The sequence below is a fragment of the Rhinoderma darwinii genome, unplaced genomic scaffold (genome assembly GCF_050947455.1).
Source record: "Rhinoderma darwinii isolate aRhiDar2 unplaced genomic scaffold, aRhiDar2.hap1 Scaffold_721, whole genome shotgun sequence".
In the NCBI taxonomy this organism is placed as follows: domain Eukaryota; kingdom Metazoa; phylum Chordata; class Amphibia; order Anura; family Rhinodermatidae; genus Rhinoderma; species Rhinoderma darwinii.
The window spans coordinates 247270-271310 of NW_027464282.1; the positions used below are offsets into that span (position 1 = coordinate 247270).

The 24041-nt window shown below is 44.5% G+C and overlaps 1 protein-coding gene across 3 annotated transcripts in view; it reads right to left on the minus strand.

Moving 5' to 3' along the window:
• GIGYF1 (GRB10 interacting GYF protein 1) overlaps nucleotides 1-19243 on the minus strand; it is a 103652-nt gene extending 84409 nt beyond the window's left edge. For all 3 annotated transcript variants that reach the window (XM_075849257.1, XM_075849258.1, XM_075849256.1), the window contains exon 1: nucleotides 18355-19243. The gene's annotated coding sequence lies outside the window, so the exon portion shown is untranslated. The remainder of the gene's footprint in view (nucleotides 1-18354) is intronic.
• Nucleotides 19244-24041: the final 4798 nt, after the last annotated feature.

Genomic DNA, 24041 nt, shown 5'->3' on the forward strand with positions numbered 1-24041 from the left:
TCACACACATCAGCGATACATTGTAACGTCCTCCCATCACACACACACGCACATCATGAGTGATACATTGTAACCTCCTCCCGTCACACATCATGAGTGATACATTGTAACGTCCTCCTGTCACACACATCATGAGTGATACATTGTAACGTTCTCTCATCACACACATCATGAGTGATACATTGTAACCTCCTCCCGTCACACACATCATGAGTGATACATTGTAACATCCTCCCATCACACACATCATGAGTGATACATTGTAACGTCCTCCCATCACACACATCATGAGTGATACATTGTAACGTTCTCTCATCACACACATCATGAGTGATACATTGTAACCTCCTCCCGTCACACATCATGAGTGATACATTGTAACGTCCTCACGTCACACATCATGAGTGATACATTGTAACGTCCTCCTGTCACACACATCATGAGTGATACATTGTAACGATCTCCCGTCACACACACACACACACACACACACACACATCAGCGATACATTGTAATGTCCTCCCGTCACACATCATGAGTGATACATTGTAACGTCCTCCCGTCACACACATCATGAGTGATACATTGTAACGTCCTCCCATCACACATCATGAGTGATACATTGTAACGTCCTCCCATCACACACATCATGAGTGATACATTGTAACCTCCTCCCGTCACACACACATGAGTGATACATTGTAACGTCCTCCCGCCACACACATCATGAGTGATACATTGTAACCTCCTCCCGTCACACATCATGAGTGATACATTGTAACCTTCTCCCATCACACACATCATGAGTGATACATTGTAACCTCCTCCCATCACACATCATGAGTGATACATTGTAACGTCCTCCCATCACACACACATGAGTGATACATTGTAACCTCCTCCCATCACACACATCATGAGTGATACATTGTAACCTCCTCCCGTCACACACATCATGAGTGATACATTGTAACCTCCTCCCGTCACACACATCATGAGTGATACATTGTAACGTCCTCCCATCACACACATCATGAGTGATACATTGTAACCTCCTCCCATCACACACATCATGAGTGATACATTGTAACCTCCTCCCATCACACACATCATGAGTGATACATTGTAACATCCTCCCATCACACACATCATGAGTGATACATTGTAACCTCCTCCCATCACACACATCATGAGTGATACATTGTAACCTCCTCCCATCACACACATCATGAGTGATACATTGTAACGTCCTCCCGTCACACACACCATGAGTGATACATTGTAACCTCCTCCCATCACACACATCATGAGTGATACATTGTAACCTCCTCCCATCACACACATCATGAGTGATACATTGTAACCTCCTCCCATCACACACATCATGAGTGATACATTGTAACGTCCTCCCGTCACACACATCATCAGTGATACATTGTAACGTCCTCCCATCACACACACACATCATGAGTGATACATTGCAACCTCCTCCCATCACACATCATGAGTGATACATTGTAACATCCTCCCGTCACACACATCATGAGTGATACATTGTAACATCCTCCCGTCACACACATCATGAGTGATACATTGTAACGTCCTCCCGTCACACACATCATGAGTGATACATTGTAACGTCCTCCCGTCACACACATCATGAGTGATACATTGTAACATCCTCCCATCACACACACACACATCATGAGTGATACATTGTAACCTCCTCCCGTCACACACATCATGAGTGATACATTGTAACGTCCTCCCGTCACACACATCATGAGTGATACATTGTAACATCCTCCCATCACACACACACACACACACACACACACACACATCATGAGTGATACATTGTAACCTCCTCCCGTCACACATCATGAGTGATACATTGTAACGTCCTCCCGTCACACACATCATGAGTGATACATTGTAACCTCCTCCCATCACACACATCAGCGATACATTGTAACGTCCTCCCGTCACACATCATGAGTGATACATTGTAACGTCCTCCTGTCACACACATCATGAGTGATACATTGTTACCTCCTCTCATCACACACACATCATGAGTGATACATTGTAACGTCCTCCCGCCACACACATCATGAGTGATCCATTGTAACGTCCTCCCATCACACACATCATCAGCGATACATTGTAACGTCCTCCCGTCACACATCATGAGTGATACATTGTAACGTCCTCCTGTCACACACATCATGAGTGATACATTGCAACGTCCTCCCATCACACATCATGAGTGATACATTGTCACGGCTCATCACACACATCATGAGTGATATATTGTAACGTCCTCCAGTCACACACATCATGAGTGATACATTGTAACGTCCTCCCGTCACACATCATGAGTGATACATTGTAACGTCCTCCCGTCACACACATCATGAGTGATACATTGTAACGTCCTCCCGTCACACACATCATGAGTGATACATTGTAATGTCCTCCCATCACACACACATCATGAGTGATACATTGTAACCTCCTCCCGTCACACACATCATGAGTGATACATTGTAACATCCTCCCATCACCCACATCATGAGTGATAAATTGTAACCTCCTCCCGTCACACACATCATGAGTGATACATTGTAACCTCCTCCCATCACACACATAATGAGTGATACATTGTAACCTCCTCCCGTCACACACATCATGAGTGATACATTGTAACGTCCTCCCATCACACATCATGAGTGATACATTGTAACGTCCTCCTGTCACGCATCATGAGTGATACATTGTAACGTCCTCCCGTCACACATCATGAGTGATACATTGTAACGTCCTCCCGTCACACATCATGAGTGATACATTGTAACGTCCTCCCGTCACACACATCATGAGTGATACATTGTAACCTCCTCCCGTCACACACATCATGAGTGATACATTGTAACCTCCTCCCGTCACACACATCATGAGTGATACATTGTAACATACTCCCGTCACACACATCATGAGTGATACATTGTAACCTCCTCCCATCACACACATCAGCGATACATTGTAACGTCCTCCCATCACACACACACATCATGAGTGATACATTGTAACCTCCTCCCGTCACACATCATGAGTGATACATTGTAACGTCCTCCCGTCACACATCATGAGTGATACATTGTAACCTCCTCCTGTCACACACATCATGAGTGATACATTGTTACCTCCTCTCATCACACACATCATGAGTGATACATTGTAACGTCCTCCCGTCACACACATCATGAGTGATACATTGTAACGTCCTCCCGTCACACACATCATGAGTGATACATTGTAACCTCCTCCCGTCACACACATCATGAGTGATACATTGTAACGTCCTCCCGCCACACATCATGAGTGATACATTGTAACCTCCTCCCGTCACACACACACACACACACACACACACACACACACACACACATTATGAGTGATACATTGTAACCTCCTCTCATCACACACATCATGAGTGATCCATTGTAACGTTCTCTCATCACACACATCATGAGTGATACATTGTAACCTTCTCCCATCACACACATCATCAGCGATACATTGTAACGTCCTCCCGTCACACACATCATGAGTGATACATTGTAACCTCCTCCCATCACACACCATGAGTGATACATTGTAACGTCCTCCCATCACACACATCATGAGTGATACATTGTAACGTCCTCCCGTCACACATCATGAGTGATACATTGTAACGTCCTCCCATCACACACATCATCAGCGATACATTGTAACGTCCTCCCGTCACACATCATGAGTGATACATTGTAACGTCCTCCTGTCACACACATCATGAGTGATACATTGTAACGTCCTCCCGTCACACACATCATGAGTGATACATTGCAACGTCCTCCCATCACACACATCATGAGTGATATATTGTAACGTCCTCCAGTCACACACATCATGAGTGATACATTGTAACGTCCTCCCGTCACACATCATGAGTGATACATTGTAACGTCCTCCCGTCACACACATCATGAGTGATACATTGTAACCTCCTCCCGTCACACACATCATGAGTGATACATTGTAACGTCCTCCCGTCACACATCATGAGTGATACATTGTAAGCTCCTCCAATCACACATACTGAGTGATGCATTGTAACGTCCTCCCGTCACACACACATCATGAGTGATACATTGTAACGTCCTCCTGTCACACACATCATGAGTGATACATTGTAACGTTCTCTCATCACACACACACACACACACATCATGAGTGATACATTGTAACCTCCTCCCATCACACACATCATGAGTGATACATTGTAACGTCCTCCCATCACACACATCATGAGTAATACATTGTAACGTTCTCTCATCACACACATCACGAGTGATACATTGTAACCTCCTCCCGTCACACACATCATGAGTGATACATTGTAACATCCTCCCATCACACACACACACACACACACATCATGAGTGATACATTGTAACGTCCTCCCGTCACACACATGAGTGATACATTGTAACCTCCTCCCGTCACACACATCATGAGTGATACATTGTAACATACTCCCGTCACACACATCATGAGTGATACATTGTAACCTCCTCCCATCACACACATCAGCGATACATTGTAACGTCCTCCCATCACACACACACACACACACATCATGAGTGATACATTGTAACCTCCTCCCGTCACACATCATGAGTGATACATTGTAACGTCCTCCTGTCACACACATCATGAGTGATACATTGTAACGTTCTCTCATCACACACATCATGAGTGATACATTGTAACCTCCTCCCGTCACACACATCATGAGTGATACATTGTAACATCCTCCCATCACACACACACACACACACACACACACACACACATCATGAGTGATACATTGTAACGTCCTCCCATCACACACATCATGAGTGATACATTGTAACGTTCTCTCATCACACACATCATGAGTGATACATTGTAACCTCCTCCCGTCACACATCATGAGTGATACATTGTAACGTCCTCACGTCACACATCATGAGTGATACATTGTAACGTCCTCCTGTCACACACATCATGAGTGATACATTGTAACGACCTCCCGTCACACACACACATCAGCGATACATTGTAACGTCCTCCCGTCACACATCATGAGTGATACATTGTAACCTCCTCCCGCCACACACATCATGAGTGATACATTGTAACCTCCTCCCGTCACACATCATGAGAGATACATTGTAACGTCCTCCCATCACACACATCATGAGTGATACATTGTAACCTCCTCCCATCACACACATCATGAGTGATACATTGTAACCTCCTCCCATCACACACATCATGAGTGATACATTGTAACGTCCTCCCATCACACACACATGAGTGATACATTGTAACGTCCTCCCGTCACACACATCATGAGTGATACATTGTAACGTCCTCCCATCACACACATCATGAGTGATACATTGTAACCTCCTCCCATCACACACACACACACACCATGAGTGATACATTGTAACCTCCTCCCATCACACACATCATGAGTGATACATTGTAACGTCCTCCCATCACACACATCATGAGTGATACATTGTAACCTCCTCCCGTCACACACATCATGAGTGATACATTGTAACGTCCTCCCATCACACACATCATGAGTGATACATTGTAACCTCCTCCCATCACACACATCATGAGTGATACATTGTAACCTCCTCCCATCACACACACACACACCATGAGTGATACATTGTAACCTCCTCCCATCACACACATCATGAGTGATACATTGTAACCTCCTCCCATCACACACATCATGAGTGATACATTGTAACCTCCTCCCATCACACACATCATGAGTGATACATTGTAACGTCCTCCCATCACACACATCATGAGTGATACATTGTAACCTCCTCCCATCACACACATCATGAGTGATACATTGTAACGTCCTCCCATCACACACATCATGAGTGATACATTGTAACCTCCTCCCGTCACACACATCATCAGTGATACATTGTAACGTCCTCCCATCACACACACACATCATGAGTGATACATTGTAACGTCCTCCCATCACACATCATGAGTGATACATTGTCACGGTTCATCACACACATCATGAGTGATACATTGTAACCTCCTCCCATCACACACATCATGAGTGATACATTGTAACCTCCTCCCATCACACACATCATGAGTGATACATTGTAACCTCCTCCCGTCACACACATCATCAGTGATACATTGTAACGGTTCATCACACACATCATGAGTGATATATTGTAACGTCCTCCCGTCACACACATCATGAGTGATACATTGTAACATCCTCCCGTCACACACATCATGAGTGATACATTGTAACGTCCTCCCATCACAAACACACATCATGAGTGATACATTGTAACGTCCTCCCATCACACACATCATGAGTGATACATTGTAACCTCCTCCCATCACACACATCATGAGTGATACATTGTAACGTCCTCCCATCACACACATCATGAGTGATACATTGTAACCTCCTCCCGTCACACACATCATCAGTGATACATTGTAACGTCCTCCCATCACACACACACATCATGAGTGATACATTGCAACCTCCTCCCATCACACATCATGAGTGATACATTGTAACATCCTCCCGTCACACACATCATGAGTGATACATTGTAACATCCTCCCGTCACACACATCATGAGTGATACATTGTAACGTCCTCCCGTCACACATCATGAGTGATACATTGTAACGTCCTCCTGTCACACACATCATGAGTGATACATTGTAACGACCTCCCGTCACACACACACATCATCAGCGATACATTGTAACGTCCTCCCGTCACACATCATGAGTGATACATTGTAACCTCCTCCCGTCACACATCATGAGTGATACATTGTAACCTTCTCCCATCACACACATCATGAGTGATACATTGTAACCTCCTCCCATCACACACATCATGAGTGATACATTGTAACGTCTCCCATCACACACACACACGAGTGATACATTGTAACCTCCTCCGATCACACACATCATGAGTGATACATTGTAACCTCCTCCCCTCACACACATCATGAGTGATACATTGTAACCTCCTCCCATCACTCACTCACACACACACACACACACACACACACACCATGAGTGATACATTGTAACCTCCTCCCATCACACACATCATGAGTGATACATTGTAACGTCCTCCCGTCACACATCATGAGTGATACATTGTAACCTCCTCCCATCACACACACATCATGAGTGATACATTGTAACCTCCTCCCATCACACACATCATGAGTGATACATTGTAACCTCCTCCCATCACACACATCATGAGTGATACATTGTAACGTCCTCCCGTCACACACATCATGAGTGATACATTGTAACGTCCTCCCGTCACACATCATGAGTGATACATTGTAACCTCCTCCCATCACACACATCATGAGTGATACATTGTAACGTCCTCCCGTCACACATCATGAGTGATACATTGTAACCTCCTCCCATCACACACACATCATGAGTGATACATTGTAACCTCCTCCCATCACACACATCATGAGTGATACATTGTAACCTCCTCCCATCACACACATCATGAGTGATACATTGTAACGTCCTCCCGTCACACACATCATGAGTGATACATTGTAACGTCCTCCCGTCACACATCATGAGTGATACATTGTAACCTCCTCCCATCACACACATCATGAGTGATACATTGTAACATCCTCCCGTCACACATCATGAGTGATACATTGTAACCTTCTCCCATCACACACATCATGAGTGATACATTGTAACCTCCTCCCATCACACACATCATGAGTGATACATTGTAACGTCTCCCATCACACACACACACGAGTGATACATTGTAACCTCCTCCGATCACACACATCATGAGTGATACATTGTAACCTCCTCCCCTCACACACATCATGAGTGATACATTGTAACCTCCTCCCATCACTCACTCACACACACACACACACACACACACCATGAGTGATACATTGTAACCTCCTCCCATCACACACATCATGAGTGATACATTGTAACGTCCTCCCGTCACACATCATGAGTGATACATTGTAACCTCCTCCCATCACACACACATCATGAGTGATACATTGTAACCTCCTCCCATCACACACATCATGAGTGATACATTGTAACCTCCTCCCATCACACACATCATGAGTGATACATTGTAACGTCCTCCCGTCACACACATCATGAGTGATACATTGTAACGTCCTCCCGTCACACATCATGAGTGATACATTGTAACCTCCTCCCATCACACACATCATGAGTGATACATTGTAACATCCTCCCGTCACACATCATGAGTGATACATTGTAACGTCCTCCCGTCACACACATCATGAGTGATACATTGTAACGTCCTCCCGTCACACATCATGAGTGATACATTGTAACCTCCTCCCATCACACACCATGAGTGATACATTGTAACGTCCTCCCATCACACACATCATGAGTGATACATTGTAACGTCCTCCCATCACACACATCATGAGTGATACATTGTAACCTCCTCCCATCACACACATCATGAGTGATACATTGTAATCTCCTCCCGTCACACACATCATCAGTGATACATTGTAACGGTTCATCACACACATCATGAGTGATATATTGTAACGTCCTCCCGTCACACACATCATGAGTGATACATTGTAACATCCTCCCGTCACACACATCATGAGTGATACATTGTAACGTCCTCCCATCACAAACACACATCATGAGTGATACATTGTAACGTCCTCCCATCACACACATCATGAGTGATACATTGTAACCTCCTCCCGTCACACACATCATGAGTGATACATTGTAACGTCCTCCCATCACACACATCATGAGTGATACATTGCAACCTCCTCCCATCACACATCATGAGTGATACATTGTAACATCCTCCCGTCACACACATCATGAGTGATACATTGTAACGTCCTCCCGTCACACACATCATGAGTGATACATTGTAACGTCCTCCCATCACACACATCATGAGTGATACATTGTAACCTCCTCCCATCACACACATCATGAGTGATACATTGTAACGTCCTCCCGTCACACACATCATGAGTGATACATTGTAACGTCCTCCCGTCACACATCATGAGTGATACATTGTAACGTCCTCCCATCACACACATCATGAGTGATACATTGTAACCTCCTCCCGTCACACACATCATGAGTGATACATTGTAACCTCCTCCCATCACACACATCATGAGTGATACATTGTAAAGTCCTCCCAACACACACACACACACACACACCATGAGTGATACATTGTAACCTCCTCCCATCACACACATCATGAGTGATACATTGTAACGTCCTCCTGTCACACATCATGAGTGATACATTGCAACGTCCTCCCGTCACACATCATGAGTGATACATTGTAACCTCCTCCCGTCACACACATCATGAGTGATACATTGTAACGTCCTCCCATCACACACATCATGAGTGATACATTGTAACGTCCTCCCGCCACACACATCATGAGTGATACATTGTAACCTCCTCCCATCACACATCATGAGTGATACATTGTAACCTCCTCTCATCACACACACACACACATCATGAGTGATACATTGTAACGTCCTCCCGTCACACACATCATGAGTGATACATTGTAACCTCCTCCCATCACACACACATCATGAGTGATACATTGTAACGTCCTCCCATCACACATCATGAGTGATACATTGTCACGGTTCATCACACACATCATGAGTGATACATTGTAACGTCCTCCCATCACACACATCATGAGTGATACATTGTAACCTCCTCCCATCACACACATCATGAGTGATACATTGTAACGTCCTCCCATCACAAACACACATCATGAGTGATACAATGTAACGTCCTCCCATCACACACATCATGAGTGATACATTGTAACCTCCTCCCGTCACACACATCATGAGTGATACATTGTAACCTCCTCCCGTCACACACATCATCAGTGATACATTGTAACGTCCTCCCATCACACACACATCATGAGTGATACATTGTAACGTCCTCCCGTCACACATCATGAGTGATACATTGTAACGTCCTCCCGTCACACATCATGAGTGATACATTGTAACGTCCTCCCGTCACACACATCATGAGTGATACATTGTAACGTCCTCCCGTCACACATCATGAGTGATACATTGTAACGTCCTCCCGTCACACATCATGAGTGATACATTGTAACGTCCTCCCGTCACACATCATGAGTGATACATTGTAACATCCTCCCGTCACACACACATCATGAGTGATACATTGTAACCTCCTCCCATCACACATCATGAGTGATACATTGTAACCTCCTCCCGTCACACACATCATGAGTGATACATTGTAACGTCCTCCCGTCACACACATCATGAGTGATATATTGTAACGTCCTCCCGTCACACATCATGAGTGATACATTGTAACCTCCTCTCATCACACACATCATGAGTGATACATTGTAACCTCCTCCCGTCACACACACACATCGAGTGATACATTGTAACGTCCTCCCATCACGAGTGATACATTGTAACGTCCTCCCGTCACACACATCATGAGTGATACATTGTAACGTCCTCCCGTCACACACATCATGAGTGATACATTGTAACATCCTCCCATCACACACACATCATGAGTGATACATTGTAACGTCCTCCCGTCACACACATCATGAGTGATACATTGTAACGTCCTCCCATCACACACATCATGAGTGATACATTGTAACGTCCTCTCGCCACACACATCATGAGTGATACATTGTAACCTCCTCTCATCACACACATCATGAGTGATACATTGTAATGTCCTCCTGTCACACATCATGAGTGATACATTGTAACCTCCTCCCGTCACACACACATCATGAGTGATACATTGTAACCTCCTCCCATCACACACACATCATGAGTGATACATTGTAACGTCCTCCCGCCACACACATCATGAGTGATACATTGTAACGTCCTCCCGTCACACACTTCATGAGTGATACATTGTAACGTCCTCCCATCACACACATCATGAGTGATACATTGTAACGTCCTCCCGTCACACACATCATGAGTGATACATTGTAACGTCCTCTCGCCACACACATCATGAGTGATACATTGTAACCTCCTCTCATCACACACATCATGAGTGATACATTGTAATGTCCTCCTGTCACACATCATGAGTGATACATTGTAACCTCCTCCCGTCACACACACATCATGAGTGATACATTGTAACCTCCTCCCATCACACACACATCATGAGTGATACATTGTAACGTCCTCCCGCCACACACATCATGAGTGATACATTGTAACGTCCTCCCGTCACACACTTCATGAGTGATACATTGTAACGTCCTCCCATCACACACATCATGAGTGATACATTGTAACGTCCTCCCGTCACACACATCATGAGTGATACATTGTAACGTCCTCCCGTCACACACATCATGAGTGATACATTGTAACCTCCTCCTGTCACACACATCATGAGTGATACATTGTAACCTCCTCCCGTCACACACATCATGAGTGATACATTGTAACGTCCTCCCATCACACATCATGAGTGATACATTGTCACGGCTCATCACACCCATCATGAGTGATACATTGTAACGTCGTCCCGTCACACACATCATGAGTGATACATTGTAACCTCCTCCCATCACACACCATGAGTGATACATTGTAACCTCCTGCCATCACACACATCATGAGTGATACATTGTAACGTCCTCCCATCACACACATCATGAGTGATACATTGTAACATCCTCCCATCACACACATCATGAGTGATACATTGTAACCTCCTCCCATCACACATCATGAGTGATACATTGTAACGTCCTCCCGTCACACACATCATGAGTGATACATTGTAACGTCCTCCCATCACACACACACACATCATGAGTGACACATTGTAACGTCCTCACGTCACACATACACACATCATGAGTGATACATTGTAACATCCTCCCGTCACACACATCATGAGTGATACATTGTAACGTCCTCCCATCACACACATCATGAGTGATACATTGTAACGTCCTCCCATCACACACATCATGAGTGATACATTGTAACGTCCTCCCGTCACACACTTCATGAGTGATACATTGTAACCTCCTCTCATCACACACATCATGAGTGATACATTGTAACGTCCTCCCGCCACACACATCATGAGTGATACATTGTAACGTCCTCCCGCCACACACATCATGAGTGATACATTGTAACGTCCTCCCATCACACACATCATGAGTGATACATTGTAACGTCCTCCTGTCACACACATCATGAGTGATACATTGTAACCTCCTCCAATCACACATCATGAGTGATACATTGTAACCTCCTGCCATCACACACATCATGAGTGATACATTGTAACCTCCTCCTGTCACACACACATCATGAGTGATACATTGTAACGTCCACCCATCACACACATCATGAGTGATACATTGTAACCTCCTCCCATCACACATCATGAGTGATACATTGTAAACTCCTGCCATCACACACATCATGAGTGATACATTGTAACCTCCTCCCGTCACACACATCATGAGTGATACATTGTAACCTCCTCCCATCACACACATCATGAGTGATACATTGTAACGTCCTCCCGTCACACACATCATGAGTGATACATTGTAACCTCCTCCCGTCACACACATCATGAGTGATACATTGTAACGTCCTCCCATCACACATCATAAGTGATACATTGTCACGGCTCATCACACCCATCATGAGTGATACATTGTAACGTCGTCCCGTCACACACATCATGAGTGATACATTGTAACATCCTCCCATCACACACATCATGAGTGATACATTGTAACCTCCTCCCATCACACATCATGAGTGATACATTGTAACGTCCTCCCGTCACACACATCATGAGTGATACATTGTAACGTCCTCCCATCACACACACACACATCATGAGTGACACATTGTAACGTCCTCACGTCACACATACACACATCATGAGTGATACATTGTAACATCCTCCCGTCACACACATCATGAGTGATACATTGTAACGTCCTCCCATCACACACATCATGAGTGATACATTGTAACGTCCTCCCATCACACACATCATGAGTGATACATTGTAACGTCCTCCCGTCACACACTTCATGAGTGATACATTGTAACCTCCTCTCATCACACACATCATGAGTGATACATTGTAACGTCCTCCCGCCACACACATCATGAGTGATACATTGTAACGTCCTCCCGTCACACACATCATGAGTGATACATTGTAACGTCCTCCCATCACACACATCATGAGTGATACATTGTAACGTCCTCCTGTCACACACATCATGAGTGATACATTGTAACCTCCTCCAATCACACATCATGAGTGATACATTGTAACCTCCTGCCATCACACACATCATGAGTGATACATTGTAACCTCCTCCTGTCACACACACATCATGAGTGATACATTGTAACGTCCACCCATCACACACATCATGAGTGATACATTGTAACCTCCTCCCATCACACATCATGAGTGATACATTGTAACCTCCTCCCGTCACACACATCATGAGTGATACATTGTAACCTCCTCCCATCACACACATCATGAGTGATACATTGTAACGTCCTCCCGTCACACACATCATGAGTGATACATTGTAACCTCCTCCCGTCACACACATCATGAGTGATACATTGTAACGTCCTCCCATCACACATCATAAGTGATACATTGTCACGGCTCATCACACCCATCATGAGTGATACATTGTAACGTCGTCCCGTCACACACATCATGAGTGATACATTGTAACCTCCTCCCATCACACACATCATGAGTGATACATTGTAACCTCCTCCCATCACACACATCATGAGTGATACATTGTAACGTCCTCCCATCACACACATCATGAGTGATACATTGTAACATCCTCCCATCACACACATCATGAGTGATACATTGTAACCTCCTCCCATCACACATCATGAGTGATACATTGTAACGTCCTCCCGTCACACACATCATGAGTGATACATTGTAACCTCCTCCCATCACACACATCATGAGTGATACATTGTAACGTCCTCCCGTCACACACATCATGAGTGATACATTGTAACCTCCTCCCCTCACACATCATGAGTGACACATTGTAACGTCCTCCCATCACACACATCATGAGGGATACATTGTAACCTCCTCTCATCACACACATCATGAGTGATACATTGTAACGTCCTCCCGCCACACACATCATGAGTGATACATTGTAACGTCCTCCCGCCACACACATCATGAGTGATACATTGTAACGTCCTCCCATCACACACATCATGAGTGATACATTGTAACGTCCTCCCGTCACACACATCATGAGTGATACATTGTAACCTCCTCCCATCACACACATCATGAGTGATACATTGTAACGTCCTCCCGTCACACACATCATGAGTGATACATTGTAACATCCTCCCATCACACATGAGTGATACATTGTAACGTCCTCCCATCACACACATCATGAGTGATACATTGTAACCTCCTCCCGTCACACACATCATGAGTGATACATTGTAACGTCCTCCCATCACACACACACACACACACACATCATGAGTGATACATTGTAACCTCCTCCCATCACACATCATGAGTGATACATTGTAACGTCCTCCCGTCACACACATCATGAGTGATACATTGTAACGTCCTCCCGTCACACACATCATGAGTGATACATTGTAACCTCCTCCCATCACACACATCATGAGTGATACATTGTAACGTCCTCCCGTCACACACATCATGAGTGATACATTGTAACGTCATCCCGTCACACATCATGAGTGATACATTGTAACCTCCTCCCATCACACATCATGAGTGATACATTGTAACGTCCTCCCATCACACACATCATGAGTGATACATTGTAACATCCTCCCGTCACACACACACATCATGAGTGATACATTGTAACGTCCTCCCGTCACACACTTCATGAGTGATACATTGTAACCTCCTCCCGTCACACACATCATGAGTGATATATTGTAACCTCCTCCCGTCACACACATCATGAGTGATACATTGTAACGTCCTCCCGTCACACATCATGAGTGATACATTGTAACCTCCTCCCGTCTCACACACATCATGAGTGATACATTGTAACCTCCTCCCGTCACACACATCATGAGTGATACATTGTAACGTCCTCCCGCCACACACATCATGAGTGATACATTGTAACGTCCTCCCATCACACACATCATGAGTGATACATTGTAACGTCCTCCCGTCACACACATCATGAGTGATACATTGTAACGTCCTCCCGTCACACACATCATGAGTGATACATTGTAACGTCCTCCCGTCACACACACATCATGAGTGATACATTGTAACATCCTCCCATCACACACACACACATCATGAGTGATACATTGTAACGTCCTCCCATCACACAGACATCATGAGTGATACATTGTAACATCCTCCCATCACACACACATCATGAGTGATACATTGTAACGTCCTCCCGTCACACACATCATGAGTGATACATTGTAACCTCCTCCCATCACACACATCATGAGTGATACATTGTAACGTCCTCCTGTCACACACATCATGAGTGATACATTGTAACCTCCTCTCATCACACACATCATGAGTGATACATTGTAACGTCCTCCTGTCACACACACATCATGAGTGATACATTGTAACCTCCTCATCACACACATCATGAGTGATACATTGTAACCTCCTCACGTCACACACATCATGAGTGATACATTGTAACCTCCTCCCGTCACACACATCATGAGTGATACATTGTAACCTCCTCCCATCACACACATCATGAGTGATACATTGTAACGTCCTCCCATCACACACATCATGAGTGATACATTGTAACCTCCTCCCGTCACACACATCATGAGTGATACATTGTAACCTCCTCCCGCCACACACATCATGAGTGATACATTGTAACGTCCTCCCGTCACACATCATGAGTGATACATTGTAACGTCCTCCCATCACACACATCATGAGTGATACATTGTAACGTCCTCCCATCACACACATCATGAGTGATACATTGTAACGTCCTCCCATCACACACACATCATGAGTGATACATTGTAACGTCCTCCCATCACACACATCATGAGTGATACATTGTAACCTCCTCCCGTCACACACATTATGAGTGATACATTGTAACCTCCTCCCGTCACACACATTATGAGTGATACATTGTAACGTCCTCCCGTCACACACATCATGAGTGATACATTGTAACGTCCTCCCGTCACACACTTCATGAGTGATACATTGTAACCTCCTCTCATCACACACACATCATGAGTGATACATTGTAACGTCCTCCCGTCACACACATCATGAGTGATACATTGTAACGTCCTCCCATCACACACATCATGAGTGATACATTGTAACGTCCTCCCGTCACACACATCATGAGTGATATATTGTAACGTCCTCCCGTCACACATCATGAGTGATACATTGTAACCTCCTCCCATCACACATCATGAGTGATACATTGTAACGTCCTCCCATCACACACACACATCATGAGTGATACATTGTAACGTCCTCCCATCACACACATAATGAGTGATATATTGTAACCTCCTCCTGTCACACATCATGAGTGATACATTGTAACCTCCTCCCGTCACACATCATGAGTGATACATTGTAACGTCCTCCCGCCACACACATCATGAGTGATACATTGTAACCTCCTCCCATCACACACACATCATGAGTGATACATTGTAACGTCCTCTCATCACACACATCATGAGTGATACATTGTAACGTCCTCCCGTCACACACATCATGAGTGATACATTGTAACCTCCTCCCATCACACACATCATGAGTGATACATTGTAACCTCCTCCCGTCACACACATCATGAGTGATACATTGTAACGTCCTCCCATCACACATCATGAGTGATACATTGTCACGGCTCATCACACCCATCATGAGTGATACATTGTAAAGTCGTCCCGTCACACACATCATGAGTGATACATTGTAACGTCCTCCTGTCACACACATCATGAGTGATACATTGTAACGTCCTCCCGTCACACACATCATGAGTGATACATTGTAACCTCCTCCCGTCACACACATCATGAGTGATACATTGTAACCTCCTCCCGTCACACACATCATGAGTGATACATTGTAACCTCCTCCCGTCACACACATCATGAGTGATACATTGTAACCTCCTCCCGTCACACACATCATGAGTGATACATTGTAACCTCCTCCCGTCACACACATCATGAGTGATACATTGTAACGTCCTCCAGTCACACACATCATGAGTGATACATTGTAACCTCCTCCCATCACACACATCATGAGTGATACATTGTAACCTCCTCCCGTCACACACATCATGAGTGATACATTGTAACGTCCTCCCATCACACACACATCATGAGTGATACATTGTAACGTCCTCCCATCACACACATTATGAGTGATACATTGTAACCTCCTCCCATCACACACATCATGAGTGATACATTGTAACGTCCTCCCATCACACATCATGAGTGATACATTGTAACGTCCTCCCGTCACACACATCATGAGTGATACATTGTAACGTCCTCCCGTCACACACATCATGAGTGATACATTGTAACGTCCTCCAGTCACACACATCATGAGTGATACATTGTAACCTCCTCCCATCACACACATCATGAGTGATACATTGTAACCTCCTCCCGCCACACACATCATGAGTGATACATTGTAACGTCCTCCCATCACACACACACACACACACATCATGAGTGATACATTGTAACCTCCTCCCGCCACACACATCATGAGTGATACATTGTAACCTCCTCCCATCACACATCATGAGTGATACATTGTAACCTCCTCCCGCCACACACATCATGAGTGATACATTGTAACGTCCTCCCATCACACACACACACATCATGAGTGATACATTGTAACCTCCTCCCGTCACACACATCATGAGTGATACATTGTAACGTCCTCCCGTCACACATCATGAGTGATACATTGTCACGGCTCATCACACGGGTGGACACTTGCCTTCCACGACGTCCTGCGGCCCTCGGTGCGTGTCGGAGCGGCGGTGCTTCCGTGCTCCCGGCGCCGCTTCTCTCCGATCAGTCGCCTTCTTGCAGCATGGACTGTACAGAGTAACGTGGGGCGCAGGGACTATATAGACAATTATATAGGTGTGCGCCCGGGGTGTATAATACTCTCCTGCGCGGCGCGCTGCCGGTGATTATATGGCGGACACCTCTGTAAACATGTGTTGGCCCGGCTCTATATATATATATAATATATACTGTAGTACTCAGTGCGGCCTGGATGTACACAGCTGTATGGCTGTAACGCTGCACATAGCGGTGTATATAGTGCCCCCTCCCTGCTGTGTATACGGGGCCCCCAGTGTCTCTGTATATAGTGGCCCCTCCTCACTGTATATATATAATACCCCCTCCCTGCACTGTATATAGGGTCCTGTATAAACGGCTCCCCCTAAGGTAATATATAGGCTCCTCACTAGGCCCCAGGCCCGGTCACTGTATAGATGGGGCAGCGCTGGGCTCCAGGCCCCGGCGCACTCCTCCGGCCTCCTCTCTCTGTAGTCGGGTCTAGGCCCTCAGCCCGTGGATACGGCGTCTGTCCTAGGCCCCGGACTCTGTCAGTCAGGGGCTGTGCTGTGCCCCGGGACCTTTCTATATACGGGGAGGGGAGGAGACAGGCGCTCTGTACTAGGCCCCGGGCCGCGTACACTGAGGGGCGGTCGGGCCGGTGACTCCCGGAAGGGCCGTGCTCTCTTTCTCCCTCTCTGGCGGTTAATTCCTGTCGCCTCGGTCGCGATAGTCTTCGTTACGTCACGACACGTCACGCACCCTCCTCCGTGTGCGGAGGATCCCAAAACAAGATGGCGGCCGCGCCGTGAGGAGTGTATCACGTGACTGCCGTGGCCACGCCTACTACTGGAGACGCCGTCCGTCTCGCAAGGTCCGGCCCACACGCCTCACGTGACGATGGCGCCAGCCAATCTGTGCAATGCAAAGTGAGCGTGCCGGGACCTTACATTTTTTTTTTTTTTTTTTAACAGACTTTATTGAGATGCGGGTAAAGTAAACAAGTAGTAAATTTATATGGAGGTTGAACCTTTACTATGCAGTGTCCCCTCTCCTCGCACACCAGCCTCCCTATGCATCTACTTCCGGTGTAATATAGCGGAAGTTGGTAGTGAAGCCGATGCTCGGGAGTAGTGGGCGGGGCTTGTGGAGGTTGTTGACTGTTGTGAGACTAGTCCCGCCCACAAGTGATTGACGTCGCCTTCCTGTGATTCCTGAGTTACCCGCGGGTGTTATTATTATAAATGTCCCGGTTCAGGGAGGAAACTGTGGAACTACAAGTCCCAACATTCCTGTTCTGCAGATCCTTGTAGTTAATGAGAGGTGGATATAATGCGGCTGTGAGCCAGGCAGTAATGTCACCCGATGAGGACGGCGGCGCTAGAGACATGGAGCTTATTCATGGCGGCGATTTCCTTATATCACAGTGATATATATGACAGCTATTCATCTATTATTACTGACAACCAGCCTGTATATCATGTGTGAGAGGTTGTCACAGCCCCGCCCCCTGTTACTGACATCACTGATATATAATATAATTACATTGTGATCAGACATGAGATCCACACATCTTATATACAGTAACAGCTATTCATCTATTACTACTGACAACCAGCCTGTATATCATGTGTGAGAGGTTGTCACAGCCCCGCCCCCTGTTACTGACATCACTGATATATAATATAATTACACTGTGATCAGACATGAGATCCACACATCTTATATACAGTGACAGCTATTCATCTATCACTACTGACAACCAGCCTGTATATCATGTGTGAGAGGTTGTCACAGCCCCGCCCCTTGTTACTGACATCACTGATATAGAATATAATTACACTGTGATCAGACATGAGATCCACACATCTTATATACAGTCACAGCTATTCATCTATTACTACTGACAACCAGTCTGTATATCATGTGTGAGAGGTTGTCACAGCCCCGCCCCCTGTTACTGACATCACTGATATAGAATATAATTACATTGTGATCAGACATGAGATCCACACATCTTATATACAGTAACAGCTATTCATCTATCACTACTGACAACCAGCCTGTATATCATGTGTGAGAGGTTGTCACAGCCCCGCCCCCTGTTACAGACATCACTGATATATAATATAATTACACTGTGATCAGACATGAGATCCACACATCTTATATACAGTAACAGCTATTCATCTATCACTACTGACAACCAGCCTGTATATCATGTGTGAGAGGTTGTCACAGCCCCGCCCCCTGTTACTGACATCACTGATATATAATATAATTACATTGTGATCAGACATGAGATCCACACATCTTATATACAGTCACAGCTATTCATCTATTATTACTGACAACCAGCCTGTATATCATGTGTGAGAGGTTGTCACAGCCCCGCCCCCTGTTCCTGACATCACTGATATATAATATAATTACATTGTGATCAGACATGAGATCCACACATCTTATATACAGTGACAGCTATTCATCTATTACTACTGACAACCAGCCTGTATATCATGTGTGAGAGGTTGTCACAGCCCCGCCCCCTGTTACTGACATCACTGATATATAATATAATTACACTGTGATCAGACATGAGATCCACACATCTTATATACAGTCACAGCTATTCATCTATTATTACTGACAACCAGCCTGTATATCATGTGTGAGAGGTTGTCACAGCCCCGCCCCCTGTTACTGACATCACTGATATATAATATAATTACATTGTGATCAGACATGAGATCCACACATCTTATATACAGTAACAGCTATTCATCTATCACTACTGACAACCAGCCTGTATATCATGTGTGAGAGGTTGTCACAGCCCCGCCCCCTGTTACTGACATCACTGATATAGAATATAATTACATTGTGATCAGACATGAGATCCACACATCTTATATACAGTCACAGCTATTCATCTATTACTACTGACAACCAGTCTGTATATCATGTGTGAGAGGTTGTCACAGCCCCGCCCCCTGTTACTGACATCACTGATATAGAATATAATTACATTGTGATCAGACATGAGATCCACACATCTTATATACAGTAACAGCTATTCATCTATTACTACTGACAACCAGCCTGTATATCATGTGTGAGAGGTTGTCACAGCCCCGCCCCCTGTTACTGACATCACTGATATATAATATAATTACATTGTGATCAGACATGAGATCCACACATCTTATATACAGTAACAGCTATTCATCTATTACTACTGACAACCAGGCTGTATATCATGTGTGAGAGGTTGTCACAGCCCCGCCCCCTGTTACTGACATCACTGATATATAATATAATTACACTGTGATCAGGCATGAGATCCACACATCTTATATACAGTAACAGCTATTCATCTATTACTACTGACAACCAGCCTGTATATCATGTGTGAGAGGTTGTCATAGCCCCGCCCCCTGTCACTGACATCACTGATATATAATAGAATTACATGTGATCAGACATGAGATCCACACATCTTATATACAGTAACAGCTATTCATCTATTACTACTGACAACCAGCCTGTATATCATGTGTGAGAGGTTGTCATAGCCCCGCCCCCTGTCACTGACATCACTGATATATAATAGAATTACATGTGATCAGACATGAGATCCACACATCTTATATACAGTAACAGCTATTCATCTATTACTACTGACAACCAGCCTGTATATCCTGTGTGAGAGGTTGTCACAGCCCCGCCCCCTGTTACTGACATCACTGATATAGAATATAATTACATTGTGATCAGACATGAGATCCACACATCTTATATACAGTCACAGCTATTCATCTATTACTACTGACAACCAGCCTGTATACCATGTGTGAGAGGTTGTCACAGCCCCGCCCCCTGTTACTGACATCACTGATATATAATATAATTACATGTGACCAGACATGAGATCCACACATCTTATATACAGTCACAGCTATTCATCTATTACTACTGACAACCAGCCTGTATATCATGTGTGAGAGGTTGTCACAGCCCCGCCCCCTGTTACTGACATCACTGATATATAATATAATTACATGTGACCAGACATGAGATCTACACATCTTATATACAGTCACAGCTATTCATCTATTACTACTGACCACCAGCCTGTATATCATGTGTGCGAGGTTGTCACAGCCCCGCCCCCTGTTATTGACATCACTGATATATAATATAATTACATGTGATCAGACATGAGATCCACACATCTTATATACAGTAACAGCTATTCATCTATTACTACTGACAACCAGCCTGTATATCATGTGTGAGAGGTTGTCACAGCTCCGCCCCGTTACTGACATCACTGATATATAATATAATTACACTGTGATCAGACATGAGATCCACACATCTTATATACAGTAACAGCTATTCATCTATTACTACTGACAACCAGCCTGTATATCATGTGTGAGAGGTTGTCACAGCCCCGCCCCCTGTTACTGACATCACTGATATATAATATAATTACATTGTGATCAGACATGAGATCCACACATCTTATATACAGTAACAGCTATTCATCTATTACTACTGACAACTAGCCTGTATATCATGTGTGAGAGGTTGTCACAGCCCCGCCCCCTGTTACTGACATCACTGATATATAATATAATTACATTGTGATCAGACATGAGATCCACACATCTTATATACAGTAACAGCTATTCATCTATTACTACTGACAACCAGCCTGTATATCATGTGCGAGAGGTTGTCACAGCCCCGCCCCCTGTTACTGACATCACTGATAAATAATATAATGACATTGTGATCAGACATGAGATTCACACATCTTATATACAGTAACAGCTATTCATCTATTACTACTGACAACCAGCCTGTATATCATGTGTGAGAGGTTGTCACAGCCCCGCCCCCTGTTACTGACATCACTGATATATAATATAATTACATTGTGATCAGACATGAGATCCACACATCTTATATACAGTCACAGCTATTCATCTATTACTACTGACAACCAGTCTGTATATCATGTGTGAGAGGTTGTCACAGCCCCGCCCCCTGTTACTGACATCACTGATATAGAATATAATTACACTGTGATCAGACATGAGATCCACACATCTTATATACAGTAACAGCTATTCATCTATTACTACTGACAACTAGCCTGTATATCATGTGTGAGAGGTTGTCACAGCCCCGCCCCCTGTTACTGACATCACTGATATATAATATAATTACACTGTGATCAGACATGAGATCCACACATCTTATATACAGTAACAGCTATTCATCTATTACTACTGACAACCAGCCTGTATATCATGTGTGAGAGGTTGTCACAGCCCCGCCCCCTGTTACTGACATCACTGATATATAATATAATTACATTGTGATCAGACATGAGATCCACACATCTTATATACAGTATCAGCTATTCATCTATTACTACTGACAACCAGCCTGTATATCATGTGTGAGAGGTTGTCACAGCCCCGCCCCCTGTTACAGACATCACTGATATATAATATAATTACACTGTGATCAGACATGAGATCCACACATCTTATATACAGTCACAGCTATTCATCTATCACTACTGACAACCAGCCTGTATAT